This window comes from Chamaea fasciata, unplaced genomic scaffold, assembly GCF_029207755.1.
Source record: "Chamaea fasciata isolate MVZ Bird 193981 ecotype frontalis unplaced genomic scaffold, bChaFas1.0.hap1 SCAF_1, whole genome shotgun sequence".
Lineage (NCBI taxonomy): Eukaryota > Metazoa > Chordata > Aves > Passeriformes > Sylviidae > Chamaea > Chamaea fasciata.
The window spans coordinates 120,414,290-120,422,934 of NW_027094086.1; the positions used below are offsets into that span (position 1 = coordinate 120,414,290).

An 8,645-nucleotide genomic window follows, 5' to 3' on the forward strand; every position below is an offset into this window, starting at 1 on the left:
CTAAAGGAATCAGGCTGTTGCTGGGGGGTGTTGAGGTGCTTCAGGACCACCATGAACAGGAGAGTGGGAAAGTGACTATGAACGAGGGATAGGAAGAGGCTCGGCTCCAGCATTGCATCCAGGCCAGGCTTGTGATGGAGTTGTGATGATTCCAGCACAGATTTTGAGAGACTTGTGGCAAAGCCACAGGACAAGAGGACATAGCCTCAGGGTGGCCAGGGGAGATTTCAGGCTGAACATCAAAGAGGGATTTCTTCACGGAAAACATTGTTTAACATTGGAATGAGATTAATCCCTGGAGCTATTCGAGAAAGGATTGGTTGTGGCACTTAGTGCCGTGGTCAAGTTGACAATGTGGTGATTGGTCATAGGTTGAACTCGACAATCTCAGAGGTGTTTTCCAACCTAAATGCTTCTATGATTCTGTGAAAACACAAACCAGAGGGAAACCAAACAAAACCCCCCGCGGGTCCGGATCGTTCATCGCGGATTCTTGCCGCACCGGCCGCACACGCAGCGGGCTCTGGCCCCGCGGCGGAGCCGCTTCCCGCGCTAGCTCCGCGCGCCGCCCCGCGACCGCCACCAGCGCCGCCACCGCCGGGCCACCAACGCCGCCGGGCCAGCAACACCGCCGCGCGGCCACCGGAGGGCGCTGGCCTCGCGCCGCCGCTGCCGCCACGCGCGCGGCCGCCAGGTGGCAGCACCGGGCCGCCACCGGCTCCCTGTGCCTCGGGACAGCGCTGCCACCAGGGTCCCTGGGCCACGGGATGGCACTGCCACCCGGGTCCCTGTGCCACCAGGGTCCCTGTGCCACTGGGGTCCTTGTGTCACCAGGGTCCCTGTGCCTCAGGCCAGCACTGCCACCAGGGTCCCTTGTGCCACGGGACAGCATTGCCACCGTGGTCCCTCTGCCACTGGGGTCCCTGCGCTCCGGGATCACTGTGTCCCGGGGTTACCCTGCTGCAGGGTCCCCGTGCAGCCTTTCGAGGCTGCCATGATGAATTCTGCCCTGTACAAAGTGCAGCTGCCAGCCCCAGCGGTTTCTGGTCTTATTTTCATTAATTTTCTAGATCTTTGTGGGTCCTGGTTTCTGAAAGCGGCAGCAACGACGTTTCAGCTTTAATTTGAGCTGAAGTTAAAAAGCGCTGTCATTGTAGCAGCGGAGCATGGATTTGTATGGCGGGAATTAAACAGGATTGCCGTCACTTTATTCGTGGGGAATGAGAGAAGTAAATGCATTTGCAAATGGGGAAAAAATAAAATCCCTGTAGTTAAAGCTAAAACAGCCTTGATAGATCATGTATGTGGCCCAGACACAGAATCATCATAGAAACATTGAATAGTTTGGGTTGGAGGGACTTTAAAGACCGGCTCATTCCAACCTTCTTGTCGTGGGAAGGAACACCTTCCACTAGACCAGGGTACTCAAAGCCCCACCCAAGCTATCCTTGAACACTTCCAGGGATGGGGCATCCCGAGCTTCTCTGGGCAACATGTCCCAGTGCCTCACCACCCTCATAGTGAAGAACTGCTTCCCAATATTTAATCTCAATCTACTCTGTTTCAGTCATCATGCTGCAAAGGGTAATGACAAGTCAAAATGTGTAAGGCAAAGACAAGAACATGAAGTCAGTAAGGGAGAATTGCCAGAAGCAAACTCTGGGCAAGGAAGAGCTGATGTCACCTCTGACCATAGACAGAGTAGCTGGACAGGGCTGGCTTTCACATGAAAGCAGGAGAGCTGAGGAGAGTGGGTGTGTGCAGGGCCCAAGCCCTTCTGATTACATCAGAAAGGCCCTGTTTAGAGACACCATTGCATAGGGGACCTGTCTTGCTACACGGGATTTCTGCGATAAAAATATCTGACCTTTGAGAAGGAATTCCTACAGGGCAGCTGATCCCCACGGGGAAAGGAGCAAAACCTTTGCTGAAGTACCTTCCCTGACTGGTAAACATAAGAGCTGCCTTCAGGAAGAAAGGGACACACTACCCGAGGTGTGGGGAGTGAAAGCAGAGCCTCAGTTCACCGTTTGGACACCAGGTGGACGTACAGCCTCACCACAGGCTGGGTGGACATCAACCAGCTGTGCCTGTATGAGGGACCTGTGTGAGGATTTTGTACATCTGGGCAGCCCTTTCAGGAAAAAAAAGCAGTGACTCAAGCAGCAACAAGACAGACAGACAGACAGGCAAACATTCACTACAGAAAAGGAGCTCTGCACTGTGACTTTCATGGGACCACAGACAGGGCAAAGGGTTGCCCACCATCCAGCTCCTGCAGGCTCAGAGGCCACTTGGGTGCCAGCTGGATGGGGATCAGCTGCAATGTCACATCAGCTCCCCTGTAGAGGAAGAATTATTACATCCATGAGGTGTTGGGCATACTCATCCTGATGCACACAGCAGAGCAGTGAAATAAATCCACTGCCCAGTCCTGTCTGGTCATAGGAAACCCACTGAGCTTGTTCTATCTATGGCAGGTAGTAGGCACAAGCAGGGCTCTATTAGGTCCAGCATCAGCTGTCTTTTATGGATGAAAATCATACCCTGGAGAAAGGGAAACCCGAGTAAAAAGCAAGTTTATGGTACCAAGCTATGGCAGCTGCTAAGGGGCGAAAGACCAACCACAGACTGCATGCAGCAGAGGAGACTGAAGCCAGCTCATCTGGGCATCTGGCAAACTCTTCTGAGCTCCATCCTCCTTCTTAGATGCACTCAGACTCAGGAAATGCCTCCATCAGTGGAAATGTCCAGATGCTGTGCACATGAAGCAGAGTTCTGCAAAGCAGTAAGGCAGCTGCCACATGGTGGGGTTCAGTCAGAAGCCCCAGCCCAGAAGGTGGGCATTGGAAAGCATAAAGATAGTTTAAATCAGGCACATACCATAAAATATTGCTACTCTGTGCAGCAACATGAGGTAAAGCGTGATACTGGGAAAGGAAATCTAGCAGTATCACTGTGCTAAAGCCACCACCCTGTAGCATTTATAAGTAGACATCATGTGAATACAGAAAGGAGAAATGTCTGGGCTGGGAATGGCCCATTCCCTGTCCTTCTTTGATGGGAACATTTCTGCCAGTTTGCCTTTGGCTATAGTGAGATATGCCTTCTGACAACAAGCAGTGTGGTGAATAAGCCATTGTGAACAGCACTCAACATTAGACTGGAATGAGAGAAAATGACACTGCTCATTTTCTCTAGTGAGGCTTCACAAATTTTCTGTGCAATAAAAGACACCATTTACCATCCTGCCTAAAACTTCTTCTCAAAGGTAGCACTAGGCAGTCAAATCAGGCATCAGACACAACAGGATATTGGAGGCAGTAAAATGTTCAGTACATTTGGACTGGGACAATCAACAGCTGCAAATGCAGCAGCAGATGAGTTGGTCATATCTGCTGAGGCATGAGAACACAAGATGAGGGGTTTTTAAAAGTGCTAAGCAACTTCAGAGCAACTTTAGTCGTCACTGAACTCTACATAGTAGAGTTGCTGGGTTCCTATTTTAGTCATTGAAAATGTGGTCAATATTGTCAGTAGACTGTAGGTGATTATTTTTTTGTGTTTTAATCTCTCTAAACTGGCTTGATATGTTTGCAAATTATTTCTTTCCATTGGTTCTCCAAGGATCTGCAAGGATCTGGCTCATCTGTTTACACCTGCACTGCAGCTGCCTGAGGGAAGGGTCTTCTCCAAAACTCTGTGTCTATACTTCTCACACAGGGCAAAACCACACAGATTAAAAGAAGATTCAGTGGTATGATATGACTGCCCAAAAAAGGGCAGATTTGGGACAGTGCAGTATGTACAGAAATAGAGACACTTGTCTGCATCATGAGATATGAACCTAATTCTGAATAATCATCATGCTATTAGCCACAATAATTCTTTACTTCATCTCCAAGCAAGAATCATGCTGCCTGAAGGACACACAGGCAAGGACTGAGAACAAGACGTTGCAATGCCCTTGGCAAGGTCTGCTGTCATGATTCTGTGCTCAGACAACAGATCACAGATTTTCTCAGCAGAGCTCAAAACCAGTTCAGCATTGAATGGGAATTTGAGCACAGAGTATCTACAAAGCAATGGGAAGCCGGGAGTCAGAAGAGGCAAGAGGCTGTTAATCAGTGCAAAAGAAGCAGGAAGGGAGCTCTACTTGAGTGTGGGAACACTGCAGTGGAGCCCCCCGGAGATCAGATAGCAACTGAGCATTAAGATAGATGGGTCTGAGAACTTCAGATGTTTCCCCAAAGAGAAAGTCAGCATGGTTCAGCTGCATAATGCCAGAAAGTGCGCAGAAAGGCATAGGAAATACTTGCAAGGAGCTACCAAGAGCCACACATTGAGGCTTACATGTGTGTGACTAGGGAAAGATTCTACAATCAAAGGATACAAAAGAGTGACCAAACCTATGCAGATATACCATTGGTGATATTCGCAGGCTTAGAGTAATGTGAAAGGCAGATAAAGAATGCAGTAAGTAATAGGACTAGATGGCCATCAGAGTGCTTTGGGGTTTATGTGCGAAAGCCAGAGTGAGAAGTAATGGGGCCAGCCCCTTACTACTGTTTGTTGAGGCTCAGAAAGGTGTCACAGAGCAAAGGAGATCAGTACACTGCACAGCAGCCCACCAACCTGCAGCAGAAACATACTGTTACAGACTTGGGCTACAAGTTAAGGCAATAGCAGCTCATGTTTTTAAGTGCTGGTTTGATCCTTTATGTGGCAACCATCCAGCAAGGGCTGTGTCCATTTTATTTGAGACAGCTGGGTTCCTGGCCAAAGCACAGGGAAGAAGGCTTTGCTGCCCAAAAGGATTTCTGTTTCTGCAAACACAGTATCTCACACACAGCTCTCTGTATCCCTTCTTCAATACACATTTATATATCTTGGCTGAAGCACAAGTGTTTCTTCTGTAAGGATGTGGTGGTTTGGTCAGAATTCTCATCTTTAGTTGAAAAAATGCTGAAAATGCTGATCCTGTTCAGTTCTTTCCATGTCTCATTGGTGACAATAATATGCTGGCATCAGTTCAAAAAACAGCCAAGTCCAGGGGAAGATTCACATTTATGGAGGACAAGAGGCCTTTGTCCTTTTCTATCCTTTTCTACCTGCCTTTGCTCCTCCTCTGACCATGCCATTCCACCACTCTGTCCTGCTGTTCATCTGATGAGCATTGTCATCAGTGCATGGCAAGTGATGGGATTGCACAGCCAAGACTGGGACATGTGAGAAAGAAAAGTGCAAGTGTCTTTTGGCCAAAATGAGTTCTGCCAGCTCATAGCATGTCCTGAGGCCATACATAGCCCCAACGTTGACTGCCTGGCCAAATACAGAGCAACAAAGCACATAAGCACAGGAATCGTTCTTCCCCTCAGAACTTCTGCTTGAAGTTCAGCACTCTACTCTGTTGAATAAAGAATTAAATTAAATTGAATTAAATGATAATTAAATTAGCAAAGCATGGATTTTGGATTATAGTCTCAGTAGCAGTAGAGGGCTCAGGGACACAAGGGATGATTCACCTCTCTATTCTTCTAAGATGATCCCAATTCATGCTTCAGTGTGTAAAGTCCTTTTGTAGAGAGATCCTTCTGTGGGTGTGAGATATATTGTGGTCTGTGAAGAATTTTGGGTTCCTTTTAAGACACCATGAGACAATCTGTGAATTCCTTTACTTGCATTTGTGTGCAGTTACTCACGTGCAGAGACCCACTATGGTTGAAAACGTGTCAGTATTAGTGTGGGATTTGCAGTCCTGAGCTCTTTTATGAAGACCTTATGGAGGTTGCAAAATGTTAAGCATTTTCACCACTTCTGGAGAAAAATTGTATTTTACAGGATTACCAAAACCAGGTGTTTTCTCTGCAAAATTCCTGTCCCTTTCCTTTGCTGAGGATTGATCTGTGCTTGAGAGAAGCAGCAAGACTGTTCCACACCACGGCTTCCCAGATGAACACCCCTAAGGTGCAAATCAGCAGTGTGCACAGTGTTAACTTTAGCCAAGGAGGTCTGCTGCATTAAGCGATGGAAGCTGACAAAAAGCTCCTTAGAAATGCTGTGGGTGACAATTGCCTGTGGTGGGTTCATTCATCCCGGGCTAGTAGCACATGTGGGAAGTGAGTGCTGGCTAACAAAGCCACAGCTGCTTTCCCAACCCACACGCTGGTCATGTGTAGGTCCTCTTCAGCACAATAAAGAAGAGGGCTGCAGCATTAGTTGCCTTTCACTCCATTGAGAGCGGCTACAAAGCATTAAAGCTGGGCTGAGTGAGAAGGCGCACCAAAGTCACTGTTAAGGAGCACAACTGTTTAAAGTAACCGGTTGGGCAGAGAAAAGGTATTTATTTGCGTATTGTTCTCTACCCAAAAGGGCAACATTAAAAGTATTGCATAATCAAAACAGTGCAAGTGCAGTTCTTGTTGAGAATTAGAGACTGAGAGGTTTATTTAATGCATGACTCAGTGCTCATGCTATTATTACAACTTTTTTTATTAACGCCTTGTCTTTTGTGTTTTTAAAGATGCATTTTATGAAACTTTCAGGAATCATGTATGCAATTTCTGTTGGAGGAATTCTTGAAGGCTTCCTGCACTAGTGATCAGATAACAGGAAATTCAGACTTCTACTCCTGTTTAAGCTGATTCAGAGTGAGTTGAATTTTCATGCATGCCACAAAGAGCAGCATTTGCTCCTGCATATACATACTCACAGACATATATATAACCATGCATAAATACTGCAGTTTCTGCAGCTGCATGGCAAAAATCTCACTGAAGGAAAGTCCCTTGGAGCAGAAAATTCAAATGCTATTTTCAGGGCATATTTTGTACAAATTCTGCTGCAATTTGAGGCTTGCTGTATAGGGATGTTTTGAGGAGTTTATCAGCTCTGATCACCTGCACAATAGTGCTGCCACACAAAGAGGCTGTCTTCCAAATTTACTTCATAGTTATTTGCCCTTCTTCTATACTGTGAGCCGTAAGAATAAGAATAAATGGACTTCCCAGTTTCCAAAGTCCAAGACAGCATGAATTGATATTGCTCACCAAAATGCATTGAGACTAAATCAATAACATCTGCAATAAGGCATAATGAAGACAAAATTGTATCTCAGCTTTCCCAAACAGCTGTGAATCTATTTTTAATGATCCTCATTTTTGGCAGTCAGCTAAACAACTTCTAAAATGTCCTCGAAAATGCATTGCTAAGTAGATCAGCAATGCAGAACACTGAAATTCCATTAATTGCAGCTTTTTCTGTGTGGTCTGTAGTACTTGGCATGAAAACACCCTCACTCTATAGCTAGACCAGAAAACATTTGCAGCACCCTAGGGCAGTTAGAAAAAAAGAAATGGCTTTAAGTAGGTGTCTTAAAGAATAATGCAGTGTGACTGCAACCACTGATTCACATTTTTTTTAGGTAGGGTTTTTAAGGAAACTTTATCTGTTTTCACAGCCTTGCCCTATCATTCAGTGGTCCTGCTCTGTACGATGACAGCTTTGTACACTGATAAGCGAGCTCCTGGGCTTGGCCTCTTGGGTTTTCAACATAACTCCTCAGTCTGAAAGAGTCAGCTTTCCTCCAGCACTGATGGAGTTCATCACAGCAAGATACAACATGGCATTTTAAACCTCAGCGTGATGTGTATTTTTCTTAAAACGCAGAGTATACAGTGACAGTGGAGGTGGTGAAAGGGAGTGGTAGACTGAGAGGTGTATTTGGTTATTCTTTGTACTAAGCCACATAGGTCATGCTCATCTAGTGTGAACAGTGTCTCCTGGCAAGGCAGAAAACAGGGAAAAAGGGCTCCCCACGGGATCTGCTTGTGATGATGCCATGCAGTGTGAATCAATGAGGTTACTATGGGCTGTGATTATTACTCCTCTTGCATGGTGACACTGACCTTCTAGTTTGCTGAGGTTTTGTCTTCCTTACACGTAGCTGTGAAATTCATGTGTACCGGCTCTGTTTGTTACTGTGCACAGCTCGTCCCATTGCTTCACAAGCTGCATGCTTCTTCCCTAGCAAATGCACAGTCCAAAAATAGATCTCCATGTTCCTCGCTGGAAGCCTTTAGGTGACTTTTCAGGACTAATGTGGTATCTTCAGTTGGCTCCACTCCTTGGGAAAGGCTGGTGGTGAGGCCTGACACTACAGCACACTCACAGCAGCAGAGTTGATACAATGGAGCAGGTTTGTCTTACATGTTTATCTTAAAGATCACAGTAGAATAAAAATACTCTTTGCAGAGTGGGAGGCAACATTAATCTCTGCAGTCTGTTACTCGGAATCCTTGATGCCTCTCTCTTCTCTGTCTCTAGATTTCTGAGTATTCTCTTTGTATGTTTGGAAAGCAGTTGCTATGATCTACACTGATTAGGCCCTTTAAGGGGAGACCACATGGTGCTGTGTTATGTGGATTCTATATTTGATCATGTGAAATGCAAGTTTTCCACTCTTCAACTATGCAAAAAGAGCATAAGCATATTTAGTTGTATTGTCCACAGCTTCCCACAGATGAGATACTACTTTTAATTGACATTTAACAACTGATATGATTGTCCAGCAACTGAGCCTCTGTCCTCCTCAATCATTCCTTCAGAATGACTAGGTGGGATTATTTGTTTGTTCCCTGGAGTAC

General features: G+C 46.1%; 1 long non-coding RNA gene across 1 annotated transcript; it reads left to right on the forward strand.

Moving 5' to 3' along the window:
* The first annotated feature begins 6,245 nt into the window (after positions 1-6,245).
* LOC136288500 (uncharacterized) lies at positions 6,246-8,270 on the forward strand. Its single transcript, XR_010720527.1, has 3 exons — positions 6,246-6,339; positions 6,546-6,650; positions 7,460-8,270. It is a non-coding gene; the product is annotated as an uncharacterized lncRNA (long non-coding RNA).
* Positions 8,271-8,645: the final 375 nt, after the last annotated feature.